General features: G+C 48.1%; 1 protein-coding gene across 2 annotated transcripts in view; it reads left to right on the top strand.

Moving 5' to 3' along the window:
* Nucleotides 1–1,029: 1,029 nt before the first annotated feature.
* The window catches only part of LOC121576413 (ubiquitin-protein ligase E3A-like), a 51,387-nt gene continuing 37,904 nt past the window's right edge, over nucleotides 1,030–14,512 (top strand). For both annotated transcript variants that reach the window (XM_041889528.2, XM_041889527.2), the window contains exon 1: nucleotides 1,030–1,259. The gene's annotated coding sequence lies outside the window, so the exon portion shown is untranslated. The remainder of the gene's footprint in view (nucleotides 1,260–14,512) is intronic.

Here is a 14,512-nt window from a genome sequence, read left to right as displayed (position 1 = left end):
TGGGTGTGTTCAAAGCCTAAATGCTAACCCAGATATACTTTTGAGGAGATGGGAAATTCCATTGGAATCGTATTAATGCCCATGCATCGTAATGCATTGTGTACATTGCCCATGCGTCGTAATGCATTGTGTACGTTGCCCATGCGTCGTAATGCATTGTGTACATTGCCCATGTGTCGTAATGCATTGTGTACATTGCCCATGCGTCGTAATGCATTGTGTACGTTGCCCATGCGTCGTAATGCATTGTGTACATTGCCCATGCGTCGTAATGCATTGTGTACGTTGCCCATGCGTCGTAATGCATTGTGTACATTGCCCATGTGTCGTAATGCATTGTGTACATTGCCCATGCGTCGTAATGCATTGTGTACATTGCCCATGCGTCGTAATGCATTGTGTACATTGCCCATGCGTCGTAATGCATTGTGTACGTTGCACATGCGTCGTAATGCATTGTGTACATTGCCCATGTGTCGTAATGCATTGTGTACGTTGCCCATGCGTCGTAATGCATTGTGTACATTGCCCATGCGTCGTAATGCATTGTGTACATTGCCCATGCGTCGTAATGCATTGTGTACGTTGCCCATGCGTCGTAATGCATTGTGTACATTGCCCATGCGTCGTAATGCGTTGTGTACATCGCCCATGCATTCTGGGCGAATTGGGGACAAGGAAAGCAGTACTTCAAGGAGTGAATGGGAGTCAATTAGGCGCTAGATCAAAAACCCAACGTAAGCATGAATTTCGTGAACAAGAAGTACCACATTATAAATATTTTCCAAGATATCATATCGCTTTGGAATAGTGACATTATGTACTTCAGAGGAAAATAGGCAGGTTTCTTGTTTAACAACCGCGTGACGCAACATGACAACGTAAACGCGATTGGTCGAGAGTCTGCCGTTCCTCCATTCACCGCCCAATGGGATTCCTATGTCCTCCTTTCTCTGATATCTCCTCCAACCCTGACAGCGCTGTCTTCGGTCGGGATGTTTTAGGGTTATCATGCGCTGCATGCCGGGATACATCTCGGTGTTGACACAAAATGGTCGGGTGTGTTTTGTGACCCGGGAGTTTAACAGGCCTATCATTTGGCACGCAGAACATCTATTCGATTAGGAAATAGTAGCTAAGTGCCGAAGATAGTTTTATAGAAAGGACATTTATAAAGCAGGAGAGCAAGACTGTCGAAGGAAAGCTGATTCTGCCACAGACAGACAGTCCACCCTGCATGACTCGGATAGCACTCACAGGTCGGTAGCATACAATATCTTATCTATCTAACACCGGGGATATTATTGGACTGCAATCTTGTCACAAAAGAGCGGGGGCGTGATTTGCATGAACAGCATGTCTAAAGATCGCCAAAATACTCAGACATTTGCAGCGATTTTACTTGTCCACTTTGGCATATCAAGCGCTTGGGACTATAAGGTTCTATCTACAAAAATATGATTCTGAGATAATTGGCTTTACAGTTCCGAACCCTCATTGTTTTGAATGGTGTGAGCAGTTTTTATTTAGTATTCATTTGAACTTAACAACATGAATTGGGGTATTTGGAGTACTATATAGACTCACCAGACAGTTTATTAGGTACACCCGTCTAGTAACGGGTCGGACCACCCTTTGCCTCCAGAACAGCGTGAATTCTTCGGGGCATTCTACAAGATGTCAGAAACGTTCCACAGGGATGTTGAACCATGCTGACGTGATGGCATCACGCTGTTGCTGCAGATTGGATGGCGGCCATTCTATCTCATCCCAGAGTTGGCTCTATTGGGTTGAGGTCTGGGGACTGCGCAGGCAATGTTTTTCCACTCCTCAGTTGTCCAGTGTTGGTGATCTTGTGCCCACTGGAGCCGCTTCTTCTTGTGTTTAGCTGATAAGAGTGAAACCCGGTGTGGTCGTCTGCTGCAATAGCCCGTCCGTGACAAGGACCGACGAGTCGGTCGTTCCGAGATGCTGTTCTGCACACCACTGTCGTTATTTGTCTGTTTGTGGCCCACCTGTTAGCTTGCACCATTCTTGCCATTCTCCTTCGACCTCTCATCAACGAGCTGTTTTCACCCACAGGACTGCCGCTGACTGGATGTTTTTTGTTTGTCTCACTGTTCTCGGTAAACCCTAGACGCTGTCATGCGTGAAAAGCCCAGGAGGGAGGTTGTTTCTGAGATCCCGGACCTTGCACGCCTGGCACCGACGATCATACCTCAAAGACGCTTAGGTCACTTGTTTTGCCCAATCTAACGTTCATTCGACCAGTAACTGAATGTCTCGATACCTGTCTGCCTTATAAAGCAAAAGTATGTGGACACCCCTTAAAATTAGTGGATTCGGCTATTACAGGCACACCCGTTGCTGACAGGTGTATAAAATCGAGCACACAGCCATGCAATCTCCACAGACAAACATTGGCAGTAGAATGGCCTTACTGAAGAGTTCAGTGACCCAACGTGGCACCGTCATAGGATGCCACCTGTCCAACAAGTCAGTTTGTCACATTTCTGCCCTGCTAGAGCTGCCCTGGTCAACTGTAAGTGCTGATATTGTGAAGTGGAAACGTCTAGGAGCAACAACAGCTCAGCCGCGAAGTGGTAGGCCACACAAGTTCGCAGAACGGGACCGCAGATTGCTGAAGCGCGTAGTGTGTAAAAATCGTCTGTCCTCGGTTGCAACACTCACTACCGAGTTTCAAACTGCCTTTGGAAGCAACGTCAGCACAATAACTGTTCGTCGGGATCTTCATGAAATGGGTTTCCATGGCCGAGCAGCCGCACACAAGCCTAAGATCACCATCCGCAATGCCAAGTGTTGGCTGGAGTGGTATAAAGCTCGCCGCCATTGGACTCAGGAGCATTGGAAACGCGTTCTCTGGAGTGATGAATCACGCTTCACCATCTGGCAGTCCGACGGACTAATCTGGGTTTGGCGGATGCCAAGAGAACGTACCTGCCTGAATGCATAGTGCCAACTGTAAAGTTTGGTGGAGGAAGAATAATGGTCTGGGGCTGTTTTTCATGGATCGGGCTAGGCCCCTTAGTTCCAGTGAAGGGAAATCTTAATGCTACAGCATACAATGACATTCTAGACGATTCTGTGCTTCCAACTTTGTGGCAACAGTTTGGGGAAGGCCCTTTCCTGTTTCATGCATGACAATGCCCCTGTGCACAAAGCGAGGTCCATACAGAAATGGTTTGTCGAGATCAGTTTGGAAGAACTTGACTGGCCTGCACAGAGCCCTGACCTCAACCCCATCGAACACCTTTGGGATGAATTGGAACGCCGACTGCAAGCCAGGCCTAATCACCCAACATCAGTGCCCGACCTCACTAATGCTCTTGTGGCTGAATGGAAGCAAGTTCCCCTGCAGCAATGTTCCAACATCTAGTGGAAAGCCTTCCCAGAAGAGTGGAGGCTGTTATAGCAGCAAAGTGGGGACCAACTCCATTTGAAAGGGGGGACCAACTCCATTTTGGAATGATATGTTCGACAAGCTGGTGTCCACATACTTTTGGTCATGTAGTGTACATACATATTGCTAGGAACAAAGTGACGGACAGTGAACCGTAGCAGCAGCGTATGTGATGAGTCAAAAGATTTAGTGCAACAAGGGTCAACTATTTAACTAACTATTTAGCAGTCATGGCTTGGGGGTAGAGGAACAGAACAAGGCTATGTCAATAACTGCAGATAGAACCTTAGCGCTCTATCTTGGGTTTCACTTTGCAAGAAAAAACTGACCGTTACGCTTCTTTACAGAAAGCCGATTTTATGCTTGAACTGGCAATGTGGTCAGTAACGTACGGAGGGTGTGACGTAATTGCGGTGCCTCCATAGTCTCGTCAATTGCCACTGAAAAATAGGTGTTGGACAAATATTTTAGTCACCATTTTTGTTGAGGAAATGAACACTGGGCTACTGCTTGCATTAGGACAAAAAGGGCCGTTTCCCTCAACACTATTTCAATCTTCTAGACGGAGCAGTGTGGATAAAGGTCACATTTAGAGTGAAGTGGCATATCCCATCCCTGCATTGAGGTATGTTCTCCGACCTATATCTCGCGCCAGCTCCATGGTGTCAATGTAACCATGATTGTGTTCCGACCCCAGTGCAGCTCAGAAAGCAGATTTATGGTCAATCCGGACTCTGTATTCGACGTACACCAGTTACTGAGATGCGGCCTCTGCAGAAGTCAGGGCATTCATACTTCCTGGGCTTGGCAGAGCAGCGCAGAGCTGTTGTGGTCCTCTGCAGAAGTCAGGGCATTCATACTTCCTGGGCTTGGCAGAGCAGCGCAGAGCTGTTGTGGGCCTCTGCAGAAGTCAGGGCATTCATACTTCCTGGGCTTGGCAGAGCAGCGCAGAGCTGTTGTGGGCCTCTGCAGAAGTCAGGGCATTCATACTTCCTGGGCTTGGCAGAGCAGCGCAGAGCTGTTGTGGTCCTCTGCAGAAGTCAGGGCATTCATACTTCCTGGGCTTGGCAGAGCAGCGCAGAGCTGTTGTGGGCCTCTGCAGAAGTCAGGGCATTCATACTTCCTGGGCTTGGCAGAGCAGCGCAGAGCTGTTGTGGGCCTCTGCAGAAGTCAGGGCATTCATACTTCTTGGGCTTGGCAGAGCAGCGCAGAGCTGTTGTGGTCCTCTGCAGAAGTCAGGGCATTCATACTTCCTGGGCTTGGCAGAGCAGCGCAGAGCTGTTGTGGGCCTCTGCAGAAGTCAGGGCATTCATACTTCCTGGGCTTGGCAGAGCAGCGCAGAGCTGTTGTGGGCCTCTGCAGAAGTCAGGGCATTCATACTTCCTGGGCTTGGCAGAGCAGCGCAGAGCTGTTGTGGGCCTCTGCAGAAGTCAGGGCATTCATACTTCCTGGGCTTGGCAGAGCAGCGCAGAGCTGTTGTGGGCCTCTGCAGAAGTCAGGGCATTCATACTTCCTGGGCTTGGCAGAGCAGCGCAGAGCTGTTGTGGGCCTCTGCAGAAGTCAGGGCATTCATACTTCCTGGGCTTGGCAGAGCAGCGCAGAGCTGTTGTGGGCCTCTGCAGAAGTCAGGGCATTCATACTTCCTGGGCTTGGCAGAGCAGCGCAGAGCTGTTGTGGTCCTCTGCAGAAGTCAGGGCATTCATACTTCCTGGGCTTGGCAGAGCAGCGCAGAGCTGTTGTGGTCCTCTGCAGAAGTCAGGGCATTCATACTTCCTGGGCTTGGCAGAGCAGCGCAGAGCTGTTGTGGTCCTCTGCAGAAGTCAGGGCATTCATACTTCCTGGGCTTGGCAGAGCAGCGCAGAGCTGTTGTGGTCCTCTGCAGAAGTCAGGGCATTCATACTTCCTGGGCTTGGCAGAGCAGCGCAGAGCTGTTGTGGGCCTCTGCAGAAGTCAGGGCATTCATACTTCCTGGGCTTGGCAGAGCAGCGCAGAGCTGTTGTGGGCCTCTGCAGAAGTCAGGGCATTCATACTTCCTGGGCTTGGCAGAGCAGCGCAGAGCTGTTGTGGGCCTCTGCAGAAGTCAGGGCATTCATACTTCCTGGGCTTGGCAGAGCAGCGCAGAGCTGTTGTGGGCCTCTGCAGAAGTCAGGGCATTCATACTTCCTGGGCTTGGCAGAGCAGCGCAGAGCTGTTGTGGGCCTCTGCAGAAGTCAGGGCATTCATACTTCCTGGGCTTGGCAGAGCAGCGCAGAGCTGTTGTGGGCCTCTGCAGAAGTCAGGGCATTCATACTTCCTGGGCTTGGCAGAGCAGCGCAGAGCTGTTGTGGTCCTCTGCAGAAGTCAGGGCATTCATACTTCCTGGGCTTGGCAGAGCAGCGCAGAGCTGTTGTGGGTCCTCTGCAGAAGTCAGGGCATTCATACTTCCTGGGCTTGGCAGAGCAGCGCAGAGCTGTTGTGGGCCTCTGCAGAAGTCAGGGCATTCATACTTCCTGGGCTTGGCAGAGCAGCGCAGAGCTGTTGTGGTCCTCTGCAGAAGTCAGGGCATTCATACTTCCTGGGCTTGGCAGAGCAGCGCAGAGCTGTTGTGGCCTCTGCAGAAGTCAGGGCATTCATACTTCCTGGGCTTGGCAGAGCAGCGCAGAGCTGTTGTGGGCCTCTGCAGAAGTCAGGGCATTCATACTTCCTGGGCTTGGCAGAGCAGCGCAGAGCTGTTGTGGGCCTCTGCAGAAGTCAGGGCATTCATACTTCCTGGGCTTGGCAGAGCAGCGCAGAGCTGTTGTGGTCCTCTGCAGAAGTCAGGGCATTCATACTTCCTGGGCTTGGCAGAGCAGCGCAGAGCTGTTGTGGGCCTCTGCAGAAGTCAGGGCATTCATACTTCCTGGGCTTGGCAGAGCAGCGCAGAGCTGTTGTGGTCCTCTGCAGAAGTCAGGGCATTCATACTTCCTGGGCTTGGCAGAGCAGCGCAGAGCTGTTGTGGTCCTCTGCAGAAGTCAGGGCATTCATACTTCCTGGGCTTGGCAGAGCAGCGCAGAGCTGTTGTGGTCCTCTGCAGAAGTCAGGGCATTCATACTTCCTGGGCTTGGCAGAGCAGCGCAGAGCTGTTGTGGTCCTCTGCAGAAGTCAGGGCATTCATACTTCCTGGGCTTGGCAGAGCAGCGCAGAGCTGTTGTGGTCCTCTGCAGAAGTCAGGGCATTCATACTTCCTGGGCTTGGCAGAGCAGCGCAGAGCTGTTGTGGGCCTCGGCAGAAGTCAGGGCATTCATACTTCCTGGGCTTGGCAGAGCAGCGCAGAGCTGTTGTGGTCCTCTGCAGAAGTCAGGGCATTCATACTGCCTGGGCTTGGCAGAGCAGCGCAGAGCTGTTGTGGTCCTCTGCAGAAGTCAGGGCATTCATACTTCCTGGGCTTGGCAGAGCAGCGCAGAGCTGTTGTGGTCCTCTGCAGAAGTCAGGGCATTCATACTTCCTGGGCTTGGCAGAGCAGCGCAGAGCTGTTGTGGTCCTCTGCAGAAGTCAGGGCATTCATACTTCCTGGGCTTGGCAGAGCAGCGCAGAGCTGTTGTGGTCCTCTGCAGAAGTCAGGGCATTCATACTTCCTGGGCTTGGCAGAGCAGCGCAGAGCTGTTGTGGTCCTCTGCAGAAGTCAGGGCATTCATACTTCCTGGGCTTGGCAGAGCAGCGCAGAGCTGTTGTGGTCCTCTGCAGAAGTCAGGGCATTCATACTTCCTGGGCTTGGCAGAGCAGCGCAGAGCTGTTGTGGTCCTCTGCAGAAGTCAGGGCATTCATACTTCCTGGGCTTGGCAGAGCAGCGCAGAGCTGTTGTGGTCCTCTGCAGAAGTCAGGGCATTCATACTTCCTGGGCTTGGCAGAGCAGCGCAGAGCTGTTGTGGTCCTCTGCAGAAGTCAGGGCATTCATACTTCCTGGGCTTGGCAGAGCAGCGCAGAGCTGTTGTGGTCCTCTGCAGAAGTCAGGGCATTCATACTTCCTGGGCTTGGCAGAGCAGCGCAGAGCTGTTGTGGTCCTCTGCAGAAGTCAGGGCATTCATACTTCCTGGGCTTGGCAGAGCAGCGCAGAGCTGTTGTGGGCCTCGGCAGAAGTCAGGGCATTCATACTTCCTGGGCTTGGCAGAGCAGCGCAGAGCTGTTGTGGTCCTCTGCAGAAGTCAGGGCATTCATACTTCCTGGGCTTGGCAGAGCAGCGCAGAGCTGTTGTGGTCCTCTGCAGAAGTCAGGGCATTCATACTTCCTGGGCTTGGCAGAGCAGCGCAGAGCTGTTGTGGTCCTCTGCAGAAGTCAGGGCATTCATACTTCCTGGGCTTGGCAGAGCAGCGCAGAGCTGTTGTGGTCCTCTGCAGAAGTCAGGGCATTCATACTTCCTGGGCTTGGCAGAGCAGCGCAGAGCTGTTGTGGTCCTCTGTAGAAGTCAGGGCATTCATACTTCCTGGGCTTGGCAGAGCAGCGCAGAGCTGTTGTGGTCCTCTGCAGAAGTCAGGGCATTCATACTTCCTGGGCTTGGCAGAGCAGCGCAGAGCTGTTGTGGTCCTCTGCAGAAGTCAGGGCATTCATACTTCCTGGGCTTGGCAGAGCAGCGCAGAGCTGTTGTGGTCCTCTGCAGAAGTCAGGGCATTCATACTTCTTGCGGTCGCAGAGCTCTTGTGAAGGAAGTTGTCAAGGAAGTGAGTTGGTGTTTATACAGAACGAACCGCCCCAACTTACCGTCAACCAATCATGTCAATGCCGAGCTATACTACGGAGCCCTCCACATTGTTACAACATTTGGGAGGCGCACAGCGATGTGGTACGGAGCCTGATTTGGCCTCTGCAAGCCTCCGGAGGCACACCCTCCATATGGAGCCTCAGACCACATTTTCGGATCAAGCTTGAATTGTCATTTAGTATAGGCCTCTGCAATGGATTAGTTCACTGAGATGGGCGCATATACACTACCGTTCAACAGTTTGGGGTCACTTAGAAAATGTCCTTGTTTTTGAAAGAAAAGCAAAAAAATTTGTCCATTAAAATAACATTAAATTGATCAGAAATACAGTGTAGACATTGTTAATGTTGTAAATGGCTATTGTAGCTGGAAACGGCTGATTTCTTTAAATGGAATATCTACATAGGCGTACAGAGGCCCATTATCAGCAACCATCAGTCCTGTGTTCCAATGGCACGTTGTGTTTGCTAATCCAAGTTTATCATTTTAAAAGGCTAATTGATCATTAGAAAACCCTTTTTTAATTATGTTAGCACAGCTGAAAACTGTTATGCTGATTAAAGAAGCAATAAAACTGGCCTTCTTGAGACTAGTTGAGTATCTGGAGCATCAGCAATTGTGGGTTCGATTACAGGCTCAAAATGGCCAGAAACAAAGAACATTCTTCTGAAACTCGTCAGTCTATTCTTGTTCTGAGAAATGAAGACTATTCCATTTGCCAAGAAACTGAAGATCTCATACAACGCTGTGTACTACTCCCTTCACAGAACAGCGCAAACTGGCTCTAACCAGAATAGAAAGAGGAGTGGGAGGCCCCGGTCCACAACTGAGCAAGAGGACAAATACATTAGTGTCTAGTTTGAGAAACAGACGCCTCACAGGTCCTCAACTGGCAGCTTCATTAAATAGTACCCCGCAAAACCCCAGTCTCAACGTCAACAGTGAAGAGGCGACTCCGGGATGCTGACCTTCTAGGCAGAGTTGCAAAGAAAAAGCCATATCTCAGACTGGCCAATACAAATATTAAGATGTTCAGTCTGAGATATGGCTCCTCTTGTCACTACACTACATCTGACTGGGTTAATACATTTATTTTGAGTTAATAGGGACCCAGTGACTCAGACCTGGACCATTGCTTGAGAACTGGGACTCAGACTTCAGCCATAGGGAATCGTGACTGGACTCGTGACTCATCAATTGGTGACTCGGACTCGAGTACTGGTCCAAGTGCACTGGTCCAACTGCCCCCCCGTAATATCTATGTAGGCTGAAATTAGGAATTTACATGGCCAGATAATTCTTTATATAATATTCTTCTTCTATATGTTTGTCTGTTGGTAGGACAATAGGATGTTATGCAGAACAATCTGTTGGTAGGACAATAGGATGTAATGCAGAACAATCTGTTGGTAGGACAATAGGATGTAATGCAGAACAATCTGTTGGTAGGACAATAGGATGTAATGCAGAACTATCTGTTGGTAGGACAATAGGATGTAATGCAGAACAATCTGTTGGTAGGACAATAGGATGTAATGCAGAACAATCTGTTGGTAGGACAATAGGATGTAATGCAGAACAATCTGTTGGTAGGACAATAGGATGTAATGCAGAACAATCTGTTGGTAGGACAATAGGATGTAATGCAGACCAATCTGTTGGTAGGACAATAGGATGTAATGCAGAACAATCTGTTGGTAGGACAATAGGATGTAATGCAGAACTATCTGTTGGTAGGACAATAGGATGTAATGCAGAACTATCTGTTGGTAGGACAATAGGATGTAATGCAGAACAATCTGTTGGTAGGACAATAGGATGTAATGCAGAACAATCTGTTGGTAGGACAATAGGATGTAATGCAGACCAAGGCTATGCATGGAAGTCAGTGATGTATGTTTACTATAGGTTAATGAGGCACTACACATGTGATGTGACTAAAATGAAAGGGCAGTTAGTTGACTAAAATGGCCCACTGTTTTTGTAATTTTGACAATAACTACACTAAATCATTATTCAATTGACTAAAATGTGACTAAGACTTAATTATATTTTAGCCTAAATTACTAAGACTAGACTAAATCTAAAACACTGCAGTAGCCACAGCAACCATCATGGAATGGTACGTCACGTTGACAATGAAGGAGCTGGTTGGCTGACACTGCCATTCCTAATTGGCTGCGGTGGCTACTGCTAGCTAGCATGAAGAGCAAGGACAGTCTTCTGGGAACACTGGCAATATTTCAATCTTCTCGACGGAGCAGTGTGGATAAAGGTCAAATTGAGTACATATCCCATCCCTGCATTGAGGTACATTTTCTGACCCGTATCTCACACCGGCTCCACGGTGTCTTAATGTAAATATGATTGCGTTCCCAGCTCAATGTAAACAAGCGTAATGGCAGGGGCGGTATCTTCTGGCTAGGGTCTCCTCCTCTTGCTGCCCTTGCAGCTGCCGTGGTGACAGTCACACGAGAGATGGAAAGAAGTCTCTGACCAGCTGGTGTGTGGCAACATTGTTGCAACATGACATCAGTGGAGCCAGCTGATTCCGAAATGTAACAATGTAGCAACAAATGGAAGGAGCTTGTTGACATGGTGTGTTGTAGCTCGAGGCAGCAGTAGCCATATTCTGAGTGACTAACTATGTCGAAGGCAGCAGTAGCCATATTCTGAGTGACTAACTATGTCGAAGGCAGCAGTAGCCATATTCTGAGTGACTAACTATGTCGAAGACAGCAGTAGCCATATTCTGAGTGACTAACTATGTCGAAGGCAGCAGTAGCCATATTCTGAGTGACTAACTATGTCGAAGGCAGCAGTAGCCATATTCTGAGTGACTAACTATGTCGAAGGCAGCAGTAGCCATATTCTGAGTGACTAACTATGTCGAAGGCAGCAGTAGCCATATTCTGAGTGACTAACTATGTCGAAGACAGCAGTAGCCATATTCTGAGTGACTAACTATGTCGAAGGCAGCAGTAGCCATATTCTGAGTGACTAACTATGTCGAAGGCAGCAGTAGCCATATTCTGAGTGACTAACTATGTCGAAGGCAGCAGTAGCCATATTCTGAGTGACTAACTATGTCGAAGGCAGCAGTAGCCATATTCTGAGTGACTAACTATGTCGAAGGCAGCAGTAGCCATATTCTGAGTGACTAACTATGTCGAAGGCAGCAGTAGCCATATTCTGAGTGACTAACTATGTCGAAGGCAGCAGTAGCCATATTCTGAGTGACTAACTATGTCGAAGGCAGCAGTAGCCATATTCTGAGTGACTAACTATGTCGAAGGCAGCAGTAGCCATATTCTGAGTGACTAACTATGTCGAAGGCAGCAGTAGCCATATTCTGAGTGACTAACTATGTCGAAGACAGCAGTAGCCATATTCTGAGTGACTAACTATGTTGAAGGCAGCAGTAGCCATATTCTGAGTGACTAACTATGTCGAAGGCACTAGTAGCCATATTCTGAGTGACTAACTATGTCGAAGGCAGCAGTAGCCATATTCTGAGTGACTAACTATGTTGAAGGCAGCAGTAGCCATATTCTGAGTGACTAACTGTGTCGAAGACAGCAGTAGCCATATTCTGAGTGACTAACTATGTCGAAGGCAGCAGTAGCCATATTCTGAGTGACTAACTATGTCGAAGGCAGCAGTAGCCATATTCTGAGTGACTAACTATGTCGAAGGCTGCAGTAGCCATATTCTGAGTGACTAACTGTGTCGAAGACAGCAGTAGCCATATTCTGAGTGACTAACTATGTCGAAGGCAGCAGTAGCCATATTCTGAGTGACTAACTATGTCGAAGGCAGCAGTAGCCATATTCTGAGTGACTAACTATGTCGAAGGCAGCAGTAGCCATATTCTGAGTGACTAACTATGTCGAAGGCACTAGTAGCCATATTCTGAGTGACTAACTATGTCGAAGGCAGCAGTAGCCATATTCTGAGTGACTAACTATGTTGAAGGCAGCAGTAGCCATATTCTGAGTGACTAACTGTGTCGAAGACAGCAGTAGCCATATTCTGAGTGACTAACTATGTCGAAGGCAGCAGTAGCCATATTCTGAGTGACTAACTATGTCAAAGGCAGCAGTAGCCATATTCTGAGTGACTAACTATGTCGAAGGCTGCAGTAGCCATATTCTGAGTGACTAACTGTGTCGAAGACAGCAGTAGCCATATTCTGAGTGACTAACTATGTCGAAGGCAGCAGTAGCCATATTCTGAGTGACTAACTATGTCGAAGGCAGCAGTAGCCATATTCTGAGTGACTAACTATGTCGAAGACAGCAGTAGCCATATTCTGAGTGACTAACTATGTTGAAGGCAGCAGTAGCCATATTCTGAGTGACTAACTATGTCGAAGGCAGCAGTAGCCATATTCTGAGTGACTAACTATGTCGAAGGCACTAGTAGCCATATTCTGAGTGACTAACTATGTCGAAGGCAGCAGTAGCCATATTCTGAGTGACTAACTATGTTGAAGGCAGCAGTAGCCATATTCTGAGTGACTAACTATGTCGAAGGCAGCAGTAGCCATATTCTGAGTGACTAACTATGTCGAAGACAGCAGTAGCCATATTCTGAGTGACTAACTATGTCGAAGGCAGCAGTAGCCATATTCTGAGTGACTAACTATGTCGAAGGCAGCAGTAGCCATATTCTGAGTGACTAACTATGTCGAAGACAGCAGTAGCCATATTCTGAGTGACTAACTATGTTGAAGGCAGCAGTAGCCATATTCTGAGTGACTAACTATGTCGAAGACAGCAGTAGCCATATTCTGAGTGACTAACTATGTTGAAGGCAGCAGTAGCCATATTCTGAGTGACTAACTATGTCGAAGGCAGCAGTAGCCATATTCTGAGTGACTAACTATGTCGAAGGCACTAGTAGCCATATTCTGAGTGACTAACTATGTCGAAGGCAGCAGTAGCCATATTCTGAGTGACTAACTATGTTGAAGGCAGCAGTAGCCATATTCTGAGTGACTAACTGTGTCGAAGACAGCAGTAGCCATATTCTGAGTGACTAACTATGTCGAAGGCAGCAGTAGCCATATTCTGAGTGACTAACTATGTCGAAGGCAGCAGTAGCCATATTCTGAGTGACTAACTATGTCAAAGGCAGCAGTAGCCATATTCTGAGTGACTAACTATGTCGAAGACAGCAGTAGCCATATTCTGAGTGACTAACTATGTTGAAGGCAGCAGTAGCCATATTCTGAGTGACTAACTATGTCGAAGGCAGCAGTAGCCATATTCTGAGTGACTAACTATGTCGAAGGCACTAGTAGCCATATTCTGAGTGACTAACTATGTCGAAGGCAGCAGTAGCCATATTCTGAGTGACTAACTATGTTGAAGGCAGCAGTAGCCATATTCTGAGTGACTAACTGTGTCGAAGACAGCAGTAGCCATATTCTGAGTGACTAACTATGTCGAAGGCAGCAGTAGCCATATTCTGAGTGACTAACTATGTCGAAGGCAGCAGTAGCCATATTCTGAGTGACTAACTATGTCGAAGGCACTAGTAGCCATATTCTGAGTGACTAACTATGTCGAAGGCAGCAGTAGCCATATTCTGAGTGACTAACTATGTTGAAGGCAGCAGTAGCCATATTCTGAGTGACTAACTATGTCGAAGGCAGCAGTAGCCATATTCTGAGTGACTAACTATGTCGAAGGCAGCAGTAGCCATATTCTGAGTGACTAACTATGTCGAAGACAGCAGTAGCCATATTCTGAGTGACTAACTATGTCGAAGGCAGCAAGTGAATATGAGGTAGTTGTCCTCTATAGTTGCTTATTCGTTAGGTACAGTTGAAGTCGGAAGTTTACATACATCTTAGCCAAATACATTTAAACTCAGTTTTTCACAATTCCTGACATTTAATCCCAGAAAAAAGTCCCTGTTTTAGGTCAGTAAGGATCACCACTTTATTTTAAGAATGTGAAATTTCAGAATAATAGTAGAGAGAATGATTTATTTCAGCTTTTATTTATTTCATCACATTCCCAGTGGGTCAGAAGTGTACATACACTCAATTAGTATTTCGTAGCATTGCCTTTAAATTGTTTAACTTGGGTCAAACGTTTCGGGTAGCCTTCCACAAGCTTCCCACAATAAGTTGGGTGAATTTTGGCCCATTCCTCCTGACAGAGCTGGTGTAACTGAGTCAGGTTTGTAGGCCTCCTTGCTACCCATTTGCGACCAAGCTTTAACTTCCTGACTGATGTCTTGAGATGTTGCTTCTATATATCCACATAATTTTCCTTCCTCATGATGCCATCTATTTTGTGAAGTGCACCAGTCCCTCCTGCAGCAAAGCACCCCCACAGCATGATGCTGCCACCGCCGTGCTTCAC

This window comes from Coregonus clupeaformis, unplaced genomic scaffold (genome assembly GCF_020615455.1).
Source record: "Coregonus clupeaformis isolate EN_2021a unplaced genomic scaffold, ASM2061545v1 scaf0028, whole genome shotgun sequence".
NCBI classification, from domain to species: domain Eukaryota; kingdom Metazoa; phylum Chordata; class Actinopteri; order Salmoniformes; family Salmonidae; genus Coregonus; species Coregonus clupeaformis.
Note: the sequence above shows the minus strand (reverse complement) of the source record. Positions and strands in the feature narration are given on the sequence as shown.